Genomic DNA, 16,157 nt, shown 5'->3' with positions numbered 1-16,157 from the left:
GCGACCGCAGAGGAGCGAGGGGCGTGTCCTGGCCCCGCCCCCTTCCCTCCGCAGGCCTCCAAACCCGAGTGCGAAGATTCCCGGGTCCAATCAGCGGCGGGGCAGAGGTGAGGGGCGTGTCCGCCCGGGCCGCTTCCCTTCTCCCCCTCCACCCTCGCGTCGGGCGGGGAGGCGCCCCCTTCATTGACGTCAGTCCCCCGGGAGGGCGCGGTTTTGCTGGCGCGGGAGCGGGGCGGGGCCGCATTCCTACCCTGGGGTGCGGCGGCGGCTGGCCCTGCATTGTACATGCGATGGGTGCACCTTCCCTTGGGCCCGAGGCCAGTGCGCACCGCGCCGAGTTCTTTGGAGCGTGTGTTCCTCATCAAACAGACCTGCAGTTCCTTAAACCCACCTCCCAGACCACTTATGTTCTGGCTCCAGTTTTGAGGGAGAGGGAGGGACAGTCAGTGCGGTGGTCAGACCTTGGGCTTCAAGGCCAGCATGTTGTGGGTTGGAATCTTGGATCAGGGTTGCAGCCTTGCGCCAGTTACCTAAATGAGACAGGATTAAAAGAGGTTTCATTCATTCATTCGACAATGGCCCATGAGGGACCCACCTTGTCCGAGTTTCTTGACTAGAAGTTAACAGGAGACGCCTAGAAGTCCTTCCCCTGGGGATGTTCCAGTAAGGGAGGCAGACATTAAAAGGCCTGTACCATTTAGCTCTTATTACAATTGTGATAAACATGGCTTAGGAGGGTAAAATGGAGGAACCAAAGCTCCCTCTGGGAGGTCCTGGCAGACAGAAGTAACATTTAAGCTGAGGTAGGAGGGAGTTGAAGTCTCCACATGAAGAGGAGTGCGTGGGGAAAGAGCGTTTAAGGAAGAGAGCCTGGCACGTGCTAAGACCAGGAGGTAGCTTGACTCAGGGAGACTTAAAATGAGGCCTGGAGTAAGGCTAGCAAGGGAGAGAGAGCCGTGGGGAAGCCGAAGGCAGAGGCAGGCAGTGGAGAAGTTTCCATTTCTTCTGCAGATCCTCTGAGGGGAATAGCATTATATGTATTTATTAAATAGACATTGTCTAGCACTTCCTATGTGCCACTAATGCCAGTCAGTACTTTACAAATATTAGCTCATTTCATCCTCATGACAAATTTGTGTTTTCAGAAGGTCCCTTTGGCTAGAGCTTGGAACTTGGAAGGGTCAGGAATGGAAGCAGGGTGTTCAGTACGGCTCTTGCGATTGATAAATGCTTGTGGAGAGATGAGGGTTTTTTTTGTGTACAGGTTCACAAATGTTCAGGAAGGGCGCCCAGGAATAGGCAGCTAGGTTTCCCTGACTTATTCTTCACTACAGAGCTAACCGTAGTAATTTTGATTTCTCTCCTGTAAAAGTTCCGAGGGGGAAGAGTAAGAGCCAGCACACCAGGCTTTATGGGTCCCTTTTTGCAGGTGAAAGGGATGTTTGGGAACTGTTCTTCTTCATCTTTTGGTCTCCAGTTCCTCTTTCTGTCCTGCACAAAAACAACAGCAGCAAGTGCTTAGCTGTAGTTAAAAGAGTTTGAAAGGTAGTTCCTTTTTGCTTTTCCTGAAGCCCTGCGAAAATATGGAAAAGAACAAAAATCAGCAACGTCCATCTCCAATAGACAGTATTGCTTGCAAAGCCTTTCAGTCAACTGCTTGGTTAAGGAGGGTACTGTGCAGACTGCTAGACCTGGAGGCTGGGCTTCTGAACCAGGGACTCCCTCTAAGCTCCTTCCTTCCCCATTGTAAGCAACAAGTAGGCCAAACTCTTGGCGTGTCAGTGCTTGGAGAGCTTAGGTATTCTGATGCCATGATTCAGATGAGCATACCAGGGTAGGAATCAGGAACTTGGGGGTTCTAGGTCATATGTGACTAAGTCTGGGTGGAGAAGATCTGGTGTCTCCAAACATTTTCGCAGGCATGTGACCATGTGTTTACCACACAATGGAACCATTTCTATTATAGCTTTATGACTCAGTATTTCTGATGTTAAAATGGGTCAATTCCACAGTTGTGTGGGCCATGCAATAGTGGGGGACCTGGGATCCACCCTCCCCCACAACAGGGAGAGGGTCACCTCTGGGGAATGGAGCCCTGAAGTAACTCAGGCCAAGACTTGGTTTTACCAGAAATCAGGTTAAGGTGAGGCGAGTGAGAAACACTCATTGGGTGCAATATGTAAGGGAGGAGAACCAAAAACCTCAGTAGTAATCAAGATAAATTTTAATGTAATATTTTAAAAAATAAAAACTAATGCAAAACACCCATAGTGAAAAAAAGATCAATATTTAAAATAAAGAGGCTGTTTGTTTTATGACTCTGCATCATTTTGCAATAGGAACAGTCGCTTCCAATCAGCCCACAGTTCCCAGGCAGGTTGTCATTGCATCCCCTATCAGTTGGCTTTATGAGGATTGACAATAGTATGGGAACAGATTGGGCAACACAAGGCTTTATATATGGTCATGCTTTCTATTCTCTTTTTAGTTCAGAATATGAAGGATATTTTGATAAGTGCATATAGGGGTGTACATATTTCCTTTTGCCCAGGCTCCAATATGGCTCAGCAAGGTACTGGTTTTTAGAGGAATCAAGTCTAGGAAAGGGGTTCTATCTATCCAACCTGAGGTAAATGACTTAACCTCTCTGCCTCTGTATTTTCTCGTCTATAAAATGGGAATAATCTCCCTCACCTCTCTGTTACTGTGAGAATGAAATGAGGTGCTAGGGGCACAGCACTTAATATACAGACGCCGAGCCAGCATTCCACTCTTTCCCTCTCTATCCTGCAGTTGTTCAAACTACAAATGGTCACCCAGTGGGGCTGAGACTTGTTCATGGGTTTGTTGTTGCTATTTGTCCTGTTCTGGGGAAAGCAGAGGAAACTTTCACACTCTGCTGACAAGCAACACTGTGACTTTTGAGTCAGCTCTGTTTTTCTTGATAAATGATCCTGGTCGTTCTAAACTTTTAAAAAATGTGCTCTTCTGCTTAGGATATTACATAAGGCAATTTACTACAGCCCTCTTCTCTGAACTTAGAACCAGAACAGGCCAAAAATAGCAAGGTCCTATAGTCAAATGGTACATTATAGAAACACTAAAACAAACAAACAAATAAAAATACCATTCATGTAGATTAGAATTAAAGGCCAGTGTTATTTTAGTCTCCTCAGGCTGCCATAACAAAGTACCACAGGCTGGGTGGTTTAACAACAGCAATTTACTTTCTCACAGTTCTGGAGGCTGGGCAGTCCAAGATCAAGGTGCCAGCCGATTTGGTTTATGGTGAGAGCTCTCTTCCTGGCTTGCAGATAGCTGTGTCCTCAGACACCAAAGAGCAAGCTCTCTGGTGTCCCTTCTTATCCAGATGTGATTCCTATGAAATCAAGGCTCCATCCACTCTTATGGACACTCTCATTTACCTTAATTACTTCCTGACTCCACAAACAGACCCATTGGAAGTTACAGCTTCAACATATGAATTTTGGGGAGACACAGTTCAGTCCTTAGAAGTGTGAAGTCATGGTTTTTAATACATAGATAACTAGATATAGAAGTAAATCTAGCTATAAATGTATGTATATGAAATGTATGTATATATGTACATGTATACATGTGTATGAATACACATGAACACCCACAAACATACACATTCCCAGCTGTGTCTGCTGAGAGAGCCTAGAAGTAATAATACTCCCAATAGAAATAAGCACATTTAACACCCAGATATTTTTTTTCTGCCAAAACATATATTTTTTTTGTCTTTTTAAAAATTTATTGGGGTGACAATTGTTAGTGAAATTACATAGATTTCAGGTGTACAATTCTGTATTACATAATCTATAAATCCCATTGTGTATTCACCACCCAGAGTCAGTTCTCCTTCCATCACCATATATTTGATCCCTTTTACCCTCATCTACCACCCGCCACCCCCTTACCCTCTGGTAACCACTAAACTATTGTCTGTATCTATGAGTTTTTGTTTCTCATTTGTTTGTCTTGTTCTTTTGTTGTTTTTGGTTTATATACCACATATCAGTGAAATCACATGGTTCTCAACTTTTTCTGTCTGATTTATTTCACTTAGCATTATACTCTCAAGATCCATCCATGTTGTCACAAATGTTCCTATATCATCTTTTCTTACCGCCGAACAGTATTCCATTGTGTATATATACCACAACTTTTTCTTTTTTTAAAGATTTTATTGGGGAAGGGGAACAGGACTTTATTGGGGAACAGTGTGTATTTCCAGGCCTTTTTTCCAAGTCAAGTTGTTGTCCTTTCAATCTTAGTTGTGGAGGGTGCCATTCAGCTTCAAGTTGTTGTCCTTTCAGTCTTAGTTGTGGAGGGCGCAGCTCAGCTCCAGGTCCAGTTGCCGTTTCTAGTTGCAGGGGGCACAGCCCACCATCCCTTGCTGGAGTCCAATCGGCAAACTTGTGGTTGAGAGGACGCACTCCAACCAACTGAGCCATCCGGGAACTCAGCTGCAGCTCAGCTCAAGATGCCGTGTTCAATTTTAGTTGCAGGGGGTGCTGCCCACCATCACTTGCGGGACTCGAGGAATTGAACTGGCAACCTTTTGGTTGAGAGCCCGTGCTCCAACCAACTGAGCCATGCGGGCTCAGCTCAAGGTGCTGTGTTCAATCTTAGTTATAGGGGGTGGAGCCCACCATCCCTTGCGGGACTCGAGGAGTTGAACCAGCAGCCTTGTGGTTGAGAGCCCACTGGCCCATGTGGGAATCGAACATGGCAGCCTTCGGAGTTAAGAGCATGGAGCTCTAACTGCCTGAGCCACGGTGCCGGCCCTACCACAACTTATTTACCCATTCATCTATCGAAGTACATGTTGATTGTTTCCATGTCTTGGCCACCATAAACAAAGCTGCAATGAACATTGGAGCACACGTATCTTTATGTATAAATGTTTTCAGATTTTTTAGATAGATACCCAAGAGAGGGATTGCTGGGTCATATGGTAATTCTACTCGTAATTTTTTCAGGAGCCTCCACACTACCTTCCATAATGGCTGCACCAGTCTGCATTTCCACCAACAGTGTATGAGGGTTCCTTTTTCTCCACAGCCTCTCCAGCACTTGTTACTATTTGTCTTGTTGATGATAGCCATTCTGACTGGGGTGAGGTGATATCTCATTGTGGTTTTTATTTGCATTTCTCTGATGATTAGTGATGTTGAGCATTTTTTCATATGTCTATTTGCAATTCGTATGTCCTCTTTGGAGAAATGTCTCTTCAGGTCCTCTGCCCATTTTTCAATTGGGTTGTTTGTTTTTCTGTTGTTGAATTGCATGAGTTCCTTGTATATTTTGAATATTAGCCCCATATCGGGGGCACTGTTTGCAAAAATCTTCTCCTATTCAGTTGATTGCCTCTTTATTTTGTCGATGGTTTCTTTTGCTGTGTAGAAGCTTTTAAGTTTTATATAGTCCCATTCATTTATTTTAGCTTTTACTTCCCTTGCCTTTGGAGTCAAATTCATAAAATGCTCTATGAACCCAAGGTCCATAAGTTTAGTGCCTATGTTTTCTTCTATGCAGTTTATTGTTTCAGGTCTTATGCTTAAGTCTTTGATCCATTTTGAATTAATTTTGGTACATGGTGACAGACAGCAGCCCAGTTTCATTCTTTTGCACGTGGCTATCCAATTCTCCCAGCACCATTTATTGAAGAGGCTGTCTTTTCTCCATTGTATGTTTCTTGCTTCTTTGTCAAAAATTATCTGTCCATATTTATGTGGTTTTATTTCTGGGTTCTCAATTCTATTCCATTGGTCTATGTGTCTGTTTTTCTGCCAATACCATGCTGTTTTGATTATTGTAGCTCTGTAGTACAAGCTAAAGTCGGGGAGTGTGATACCTCTAGTATTGTTCTTTTTTCTTAAGATTGCTTTGGCTATTTGGGGTCTTTTGTGGTTCCAAACAAATGTGATGATTTTTTGTTTTATTTCTTTAAAAAACGCCATTGGGATTTTGATGGGGATTGCATTAAACCTTTATATTGTTTTGGGTAACGTGGCTATTTTAACTATGTTGATTCTTCCAATCCATGAGCATGGAATGTCTTTCCTTTTCTTTGTGTCTTCTTCAATTTCTTTTAAAAATGTCTTATAGTTTTCAGCATATAGGTCCTTCACATCCTTGGTTAAGTTTATTCCTAGGTATTTTATTCTTTTCACTGCAATTGCAAAAGGAATTGTTTTTTGTATTTCTTTTTCTGAGATTTCATTGTTAGTATATAGGAATGCAGTGGACTTTTGTATGTTGATTTTGTAGCCAGCAACTTTACTGTATTTGTTGATTGTTTCTAATAGCTTTTTGGTGGAGTCTTTAGGGTTTTCTATATATAGCGTCATGTCATCTGCAAAGAGTGACAATTTAACTTCTTCATTCCCAGTTTGGATGTCTTTTATTTCTTTCTCTTGCCTGATTTCTCTGTCAAGGACTTCCAACACTATGTTGAAAAACAGAGGTGACAGGGGACAGCCCTGTCGTGTTCCTGAACATAGAACAAAGGGCTTCAGTTTTTCACCATTAATTATGAGATTAGCTGAGGGTTTGTCGTAGATGGACTTTATTATGTTAAGATATTTTTCTTCTATTCCTATTTTATTAAGTGTTTCAATCATAAATGGATGTTGTATCTTGTCAAATGTTTTTCTGCATCAATTGATATAATCATATGATTTTTGTCCTTTATTTTGTTTATGTGATGTATCACATTGATGGATTTGCGGATGTTGAACCATCCTTGTGTCCCGGGGATGAACCCCACTTGGTCGTGATGAATAATCTTTTTAATGCATTGTTGTATTCGATTTGCTAGAATTTTGTTTAGGATTTTTGCATCTGTATTCATCCGAGATATTGGTCTGTAGTTTTCTTTTTGTGTGTTGTCCTTACCAGGTTTTGGTATCAGGGTAATGTTGGCCTCATAAAATGAGTTAAGGAGTACTGTCTCTTCTTCAATTTTTTGGAAGAGTTTGAGCAGGATTGGTATTAGATCCTGTTTGAAGGTTTGGTAGAATTCATTAGTGAAGAGATCTGGTCCAGGACTTTTGTTTTTGGGAAGGTTTTGGATGACTGATTCAATTTCGTTACTGGTGATCGGTCTGTTTAGATTTTCCAGTTCTTCATGGTTCCGCCTTGGAAGGCTAAATGTTTCTAAGAACTTGTCCATTTCTTCTAGGTTATTGAATTTGGTGGCATATAGTCCTTCATAGTATTCTTGGATGATCCTTTGTATTTCTGTGGTGTCCGTGATAACTTCCCCTTTTTCATTTCTGATTTTGTTAATTAGTGTCTTCTTTCTTTTTATCTTAGTGAGTCTAGCCAAGGGTTTGTCAATTTCGTTAATCTTTTCAAAGAACCAGCTCTTTCTCACATTAATGTTTTCTACTGTCTTTTCGTTCTCTATTTCATTTAGTTCTGCTCTGATTTTTTTTATTTCCTTTCTTCTGCTGACCTTGGGTTTCACTTGTTCTTCTTTTTCTAGTTCTTTAAGGTGTAACATGAGGTTATTATTTGGGATTTTTCTTGTTTCTTGAGGTCGACCTGTAATGATATAAATTTCCCTCTTAAAACTGCTTTCGCTGCATCCCCAAAATTTTGGTAGGATGTACTTTCCTTGTCATTTGTTTCTATGTATCTTTTGATCTCTCCTCTAATTTCTTCTTTGACCCGGTCGTTCTTTAAAAGTATGTTGTTTAATCTCCATGTATTTGTGTTTTTTCCTGCTCTCTTTTTGCAGTTGATACCCAATAAGCTTTGCGATCAGAGAATATGCTTGGTATGATTTCAGTCTTCTTAAATTTGCTGAGGCTGATTTTATGTTCCAATATATGATCTATTCTTGAGAATGTTCCATGTACACTAGAAAAGAATGTATATTCTGATGTTTTAGGATGAATTGCTCTATATATGTCAGTTAGTCCATTTCATCTAATGTGTCATTTAGGGCTGCTATTTCATTATTTATTTTCTGTTTGGATGATCTATCCATAGCTGTCAATGATGTATTTAAGTCCCCTAGTATAATTGTGTTTTGGTCAATTTCTCCCTTTAGTTCTTTTAGTAGTTGCTTGGTATATTTCGGTGCTCCCTGATTGGGGGCATAAATATTGATGACTGTTATGTCTTCTTGTTGTATAGTCCCCTTTACCATTATGAAATGTCCATCTTTGTCTCTTGTTAGCTTTTTCACGCTGAAGTCTGTTTCATCTGATATCATTATGGCTACACCTGATTTTCTCTGGGTACCATTTGCTTGGAGTGTCAATTTGCACCCTTTCACTTTGAGTCTATGCTTGTCCTTGTAGCTGAGATGTGTCTCTTGGAGACAGCATATGGTTGGATTTAGTTTTTTGATCCAATCTGCTACTCTGTGCCTTTTTATTGGTGAGTTCAGTCCATTTACATTTAGGATGATTATTGATATGTGAGGATTTCCTGTCATTCTATCTTTAGTTTTCTGGTAAGGCTGTGTCTCCATTGTTTCTTTGCCTTTTTGTTGTTGTCTGCTATTTCTGTGTGGTGGTATTCTATGATGTTTCCCTCTGTTTCTTCTTTTATTACAGTATATATTTCAGTTCTGGATTTTTTTTTTTTTGAGTGGTTACCCTTAAGTTTATGTAAAAGGAAGTTTGATATTTAGAGTATTCCATTTTCTTCAGCACGCTTACTTTCTCCATTCCCATATTCCAGTTCAGGCCTTTACTCTCCCCCTTTTTATGTTTTGGTTGCCACAAATTGTCCCTGTTGATGGTGGTCGAATAGCCACCTTTAGTATTTCTTGTAGTGCAGGTCGTGTATTAGAAAATTCCCTCAGCTTCTGTATGTCTGGAAAGGTCTTTATTCCCCCTTCATATCTAAAGGATATCTTTGCTGGATATATTATTCTTGGCTCATAATTTCTCTCTTTCAATAGTTTGAATATCTGGTTCCACTCCCTCCTGGCTTGTAGAGTTTCTGCTGAGAAATCTGATGATAATCTAATGGGCTTTCCTTTGTAGGTTACCGTCTTCTTTTCCCTGGCTGCCTTGAGGATTCTTTCTTTGTCGTTGATTTTAGACAGCTTCCATACAATGTGCCTTGGAGAAGACCTGTTGGGATTGAGGTAATTAGGTGTTCTATTTGCTTCTTGGATTCGAGGATCCAGTTCTATCCATGAGTTTGGGAAGTTCTCATCGACAATTTGTTTGAATATATTCTCTGTTCCCTTCTCTCTTTCTTCTCCTTCTGGTATGCCCGTTATTCTTATATTGCTCTTTCTAATGGAGTCAGAAAGTTCTTGTAGAATTCTTTCATTTCTTTTAAGTCTCAAGATTCTTTCTTCTTCCATCCGTGTAATTTCCAGGTGTCTATCTTTGATGTCATTGATTCTTTCCTCCATCTGGTCAACTCTACTACCTAAGCTGGCTATTTCATTTTTAATTTCTTCTTGAGTTCTTAATCTCCAGAAATTCTATTTGGTTCTTTTTTAAAATTTCAATCTCTTTCGTAAAATGCTCATGTTGTTCTTTGTGTTTCTGAGTTCATTAAACTGACTTTCTGTGTTTTCTTGCATCTCGTTGAGTTTTTTTAGAACTGCAATCTTGAATTCTCTGTCATTTAAGTCACATATTTCCATATCTTTAAGTTCCTTATCTGGAGACTTTTCACTTTCTTTCTGAGCTGTCTTGTTGCCTTGGTTATTCACGGCACTTACTGATTTATTATTTCTTTTCCTAGACATCTACAGGAGTGGCTTCTGCAATAGGTTGATAGGAAGAGGTCTTTCTTTTGTTTTCCAGTACTTGTTGGTAGAATGTTTTATTTTGTCTCAGACTGCAGCCTTTTTTTCTCTCTCACACGGTAGTGCTATGTTTTCTCTACACTATTCCAGCTTCTCACACAATATGGGGATTCTCTGGGAGACGGGCTTCTCCTCTGTTAATAGTTTGCCTGGGTCACAGGACGCAATGTCCTTGTGGGTATGCGGAGAGCTTTTGAAGTTCCAAAGCTCTTCCTGCACCCGATTCAGAGCCAGTATGTTTCAGCAGTTCTGTTTACTCCTGCAGGGATCTGTCGATAGGTGGGGCCAGGGGCGGGGTGGGTTGTGAGAGGTGGCCTAGAGCAATGGCGGCGACCACCACCACAGCTGGTCCCGCTTCACCAGCTCTCTCCCCTTTGCCAGAACTAGTTTGGCTGCAAATCTGTGTCTGCAGTTCACAGTTCTCAGAACAGCAACTATTCTGTTCTTTTGATCTGACACTGCTAATGTTCCGCTTCTAGCACCAGGCAGGTGGGGGCAGGGCGAGCTCTGGGAGGGTGGGGAAAGGGTGGCTAGTCTCAGTGCCTAAGGCTTTCGTTCTCTGCTCGCAGTGAGGGCTTAAACCACCGTTTTCAGCCTTCTTCCCTCAGTCTTTGATCCGAGGTCTCTGCCGTGAGCGTTGGGTTCAGCGGTTTTGTATGCTGCCCCCTCAGCCCTGTGGGCCATAAGCGGAGCCCTAGCAGTCCGAGTCCTTCCCTCTCCCGCAGCTGCGGTAGTTCCGGGATGCAGTGAGCTCGGAGCACTGAGCTAGGTCTGCGTCCTGTGCCCACGCGGCTCTGTCTCTGCACTTCTCCCTTCCCTCCTCCCCAGCTCGCGAGATTCTCCCACCTTTAGGTGAATTCAGTAGTGAGCCTGTTCGTCTTGCCTGTCTGCTGTGCAGGGAGTCCTTTGTGGAGTTATTGTTGTTCGATTAGTTGTAAATTCCAGGGGAACTTTACAGAGGCTCACCTCACGCCACCATTTTGATGACGTCTCCAACACCCAGATATTGATTTCTCAATACCATTCTCCACAAAAGGATCCATGGTTCCTTGGAGAAATGATTGATTCTACCACTGGGGCTGAGAAAGTTCAAGATGACCCTGGAACATCTTGTAGCAGACAATGAGGAAGTACTCAAAGAATGACGTGGACGTGTCAGAAGGACCAGGAATCAGTTTACCAGGGTCCCCATTAACTAACTGCAGAGCATCGAAATGAAATATAACAGTAACAGATTATAGCCCAATTAGTAAAATAATACATAAGTCCATAGTAATAGAAATGAATAAATAGGTAAACAGAGGAGATGAGAAAGGCCTTCCTTATAGTAGAATGCCAACTAATAAATGTAGAAGTAACTGGGCAGTTAGAAAATCATTAGTGACCACTAAGACAGCTTTGTGGCCAACTACAAAAACAAGAACTGTGGTAGTTTTGCATATTTTCTGTTTGTTATGTATATATGGCATTTTTGCACACACTAACTGTTGTTTCTTTTTCTCTCTCTTCCCATTTTTGTTTTATATGTAAGTTTATATGTAAGTTCCTGGAAGTGAATGCTACGATTTAGTCATTAGGTAACAGTATATTCCACAGGACTATGAGAAAGTCTGAGATGTACTTAATATAGAGTGTTGAGACTGTGTCTCCTCATCTTGGAGAGGGTGAGAACTTCTTCACCTATAAGAATGATAGCTATATCTCATTAGGTGGAAATGTGGACTTGTTTTATTGTTGTATGAAAGTCCAAATGTATGTAGGAGGTTGTGTATGGATACTGAGTCTCCAAAGGGGTGGACTGTGCCAGTTATCGCTTTGATACTGGAGCACAGTCCTGTAGATTTCTTTTCCACTTGGCGCAATGCTCAACTTTGTCAGTAGATGGAGCTGGTAAGACGCTACAGGAGGGAAGCTCCCTTTGGTTGTGGCGTGTTTCTTTCACCAGACTCCTTGAACTTGGGAAGCATCTCTAGTGCCCCCTCCTGGAGCACATGTGGCTTCCCAGGCTCCAGGCTCCCGCAGTGTTGGTGGCTTCTTCAGCACCTGAGTCCTACAGCACATGGCAGCCAGCAAAGCACAGTGGCTAGCAGCCTCCCTTGCACCCCCTTGGGTGGCTTTGCAATAAGCTTTGAGGTGCATGCAGTAGCTCCCTGAAAACAATTTCCCCCAGCACCCAGATGACTGATTTCCAGCAAGTTCTACCAGCACAGCACCTCAGCGACTTCTTTGCCATCCAGTGAGCCACAACCACACCCTCTAACGAGGTCTGAATCCTGGTCCTAGTGGGCGGGGCTGGGGAGAGAAGCGCTCTTCTTGGGGGTCTATCTCAGCCGTAGGGGTAGTGGCTGCTCCTTATGTCTTCTTTTCCTGTATTCTTTAGAGTCCTCTTTAACTTCTTATACCCAAACTCTCAGCACGCTAACCCCTGTTATACTAAATAATTTCTTATATTGAAGTTTCCCTGTTCAAATTCTTGTGTGGTTTCTGTTGTCTGATTGGATTCTGACGGATACAGTGGAGAATGGCAAGACTGGTCGGAGGAAGAAGATGGTGAAGAAGGAAGAAGAACCTCAAGTGAGAGCGGGTTTTTGGCTTTCAAACCAAGGATGCATTGAGAACAAGTGAGCTGGGTGTCAAAGCTCTTTCAGAAAACATTGTTGATTATAAGCTAACACACATTGAACTCTAAGCACTTTACATCTCGTTTAATCCGATAATAGTCCTCTGAGATAGTACTACTGCAATTAACCTCGTCATACCAGTGAAGAAGCTGAGGTTAAGGAACTGGCAGGATATCATATGTATTCCAGTTGTAACTGCTGCATAACAATCCAGCCCAAAACTTAGCAGCATAAAACAACCATTTTATTATGTTCACAAATTTGGTGGGTCAGAATTTTAAATGTACTTGGGGTTTTGGTTTTATTCAGAAACAGAGAGGTCAACAGATCAGGAGACAACCACTATTGAAAAAATATGTTGTTACTCGCAGTTCCCCAGAGAAGGAGCCAGGACATGCCGTGCAGAACCACATTGCGGAATCACCAGCCTCAGTCAGGAGGCAGAAGGAGCAAGAGAAAGCACGGGCATGAGTGTTTATTGTAGTTTTTGTGAGAAGGAACAAGCCAGGCAAAGTAAGCTGGCTAGGCAGATTTAGGATGGCTAGGTTGAGTAATTCCAGCAGACTCTGGGGCCCAGAGACTGTCTCTAGTTGTCTGGTACCTGGCCCTGGGATGATTAAGGTAGAGGAATATTGCCTCCTGGAGTGTAAAAGCCACTGGAATGTAGAGGAGGTGTTGCAAAGTATGGGCTCAAGATTTGTTGGTTTGCATGTGAAAAGCATGCTCATTGGCAAGTTATTTATTATCCCTAGAAATTAGCTAACCCTAGGAGGGGCAGTCCCTCTCTGGATCTGCAAGGTCCCAAAATGTCAAAACATCATAAAATACAGAGAATGAAAAACATGACTGACACACAGGAATTCAAATCACAGTGGAAGTGGCTTCTCTCTGTGCCACCATGTCAGGACTTCAGCTGGAAGCTTTGAACACTGAGGCTGACTTGACAGCTGGGGATTGGAAACATCCGAAAGCTCATTTCTGATAGGCCTGGTGCTTAGTCTGGAAAAGCTTTTGGCTAGAGCTGCTGGCTGGAGTGCTTCAGTGGTCTCTCAATGTGACCTGCAGGAAAGTAGCCACAGAGTAGTCAGACTTCTTCCATGGTGTCTCAGGGCTACAAATGTGAGTTCTAGTGAACAATGCAGAAGCTATATTGCCTTTTTTGGCAGAACTTAGAAATTATACAGTGTTGTTTCTGCCTTTCTGTTACTTACAATCAACTTACAAGCTGCCCGGATTCAAGGGCAGGGGACATAGACCTGACTTCTTATTGTAAGGGGAGTCAAAGAATTTGCAGCCATTTAAAACAAAAAACAAACAAACAAAAAAACGAAAAAACCCTACAGAGTTAAATAGGATTCAGTCCCCAGCAATTAGGCTCCAAACCCTACTTGCTTCATTACAGTAATATTATTAAAAAACAGAAATCTGTTTGAGTTAGCTCAAGTAAAGAAGTAGGGAGAGGGTTACTGTGAATCAACAGTGAGTTCACAGAAATGAAGTCCAGCTGAACAGCCTGGAGCAAATCATAGGCAGTTGTCATCATCCCTTGTCTCTGCATAACTGCCTATGATGGTTAATTTTATGTGTCGACTTGACTGAGTCACAGCGCGCCAGAGATATCTGGTTAAACATTAATCTGGGTGTGTCTGTGAAGGTGTTAGATTAGATTAACATCTGAATTGGCAGAATGAGTAAAGCAGATTGCCCCCCTGAATGTGGGTGGGCCTTATCCAATCAGTTGAAGACCTGGATAGAATAAAAAAGCTGATCCTCCCATGAGTGAGAGGAAACCCTTTCTGGCTGTTTGAACTGGGACATTGGTTTTCTTCCTGCCTTTGGACTCAAACTGAAACATCAGCTCTTCCTAGGCCTTGAGCCTGCAGCCTTCATACTAAAGGACACCATCAGCTCTCCTGCGTCTTTAGCTTGCTGACTACAGATGTGGGACTTGTCACCCTCCTTAACTGCATGAACCAATTTCTTGTAAGAAATATATCTAATATATCTATATCTATATATATAGTTTCTCTGGCGAACCCTGCCTCTTCCCTGCAGACCATCTTCCTCTGCCTACTTCTGTCTCCTACTTCTTCTACTCTGTCCCTTTCTCTTCTCCACAGACCAACTTCCTCTGCCTACTCAGAAATTGTACTCCCCACAAATTTTCCTAATGCACTGGCTTTGGTTACCCCAGCACTAGCTCTATTCAGGAATGCCAGTCAGCCAAATTCCAGGAGAAGGAATCTGATGGGCCCAGCTTGGGTCAGCAGTGGAGTACGGTAGGGGCAGGGCCTTATAGTATAAGTATACTATCTATATCTAGAGCCAGTACTCCCACAGGGGCTGTGGGTGGGAGAGAAGGCTGCCATGGGAGAGGCAGTCCTTGCAAAGCATTTCAGCTCCACTGAAGATTCTTGTTGCTTCTCTTGATCCCTGAATGCCATGATGTTGGCATTTTGGCATCTTCTGATGGGTCAGGTATGGGGACAGAGTCCCAGAGAGCAGTTTCCAGGCCCTCGGCCTCACATGGAAAGGTGCTGGCTCGGGTAGTAGATGGCCATCAGCTGTGACTAGTTGGCCATCAGCTGTTACCGGTTAGCCATTTGCCACTAATATAACTGCCGTGGCCACGTGGTTGGTTGGTTGGTTGGCAGAGAAGCGGACGGCAGGTTGCAGATTGTGTGGCTCCTACTTCCTGTGTCTCCAACCCAGCCACCAGCAAGAATATAGTGGTATGACTCCCCCATCTATGGCTCCGTGGGTGTTCCTTTTTGGCCTCACTCTATCCTGCATTCTTGTGGGGGAGTGTCGGGACAGAGCCCCAGAAAGCAGTTCCCAGGCTCTCTGCCTCATGTGGAGAGGTGCTGGCTCGGGTAGTAGATGGCCGTCAGCTGTGGCTGGTTGGCCATCAGCTGTAGCCATTGAGCCATTGGCCACTGATATAACTGCCGCGGATACGGAGGGGAGCCGAGGAGAGTGAAGGAGGAGACTGAAGGAGAGTGAAGGAGGAGACTGAAGGAGAGTCGAGGAGAGTCGGTTGGTTGGCAGCAAAGCGGACAGCAGGTCGCAAGTCGTGTAAACCCAGCCTCCAGTGAGACCATAGTGGTATGACTTCCCTACGTATGGCTCCGTGGGTGTTCCTTTTTGGCCTAGCCACATCCTGCGTTCTTATGTGGGGGGCGGGAGCTGAGACCCCGCCAGACGCCCCGCACGACAGGGAGCAAGACCAGAGTCTCCGCATGACATCAGGGCAACGTCCTCTTGGGTCTCTAGTGGCTACTGTGATCTTTGATCTGTTTGGGCCATGGTGGCAGTGTCCTACTCTACCTATCTAGTTTGGGGAAGGGAGGTTTCTTGGCAGCAGAAAGAAAATCTCCATGATTCACCACATCTTTAAGAGGCCCCCGTGGTAATGGGAGGTTGGAGAACCAAGTGGAGTGGAGGGGAGACCACCTTTGTTTTTGCCATATGGTTTGAGAGGCTAATGTCTTGTGGGAGTCTTATGAGACTGGACTTAAGGGGAAAGTCCACAGTTAAAGCAGATTCAGGGAATCGAAGGCAGCTGTAACGTGTCTAGTGGTCTGAAAATCTAAATTTAGTTCCTACTTAATCTGTCTGAATCATTTTCCTCAACTGTCAAGTGAAGGTAATGAATTACCTAGCTCACAAGGTTGTTGCAAGGGCTAAAGAGGTGATGCAGGTTAAACAGCCAGCACAGA

Source organism: Rhinolophus hipposideros (assembly GCF_964194185.1).
Source record: "Rhinolophus hipposideros genome assembly, chromosome: 15".
NCBI classification, from domain to species: domain Eukaryota; kingdom Metazoa; phylum Chordata; class Mammalia; order Chiroptera; family Rhinolophidae; genus Rhinolophus; species Rhinolophus hipposideros.
Note: the sequence above shows the minus strand (reverse complement) of the source record.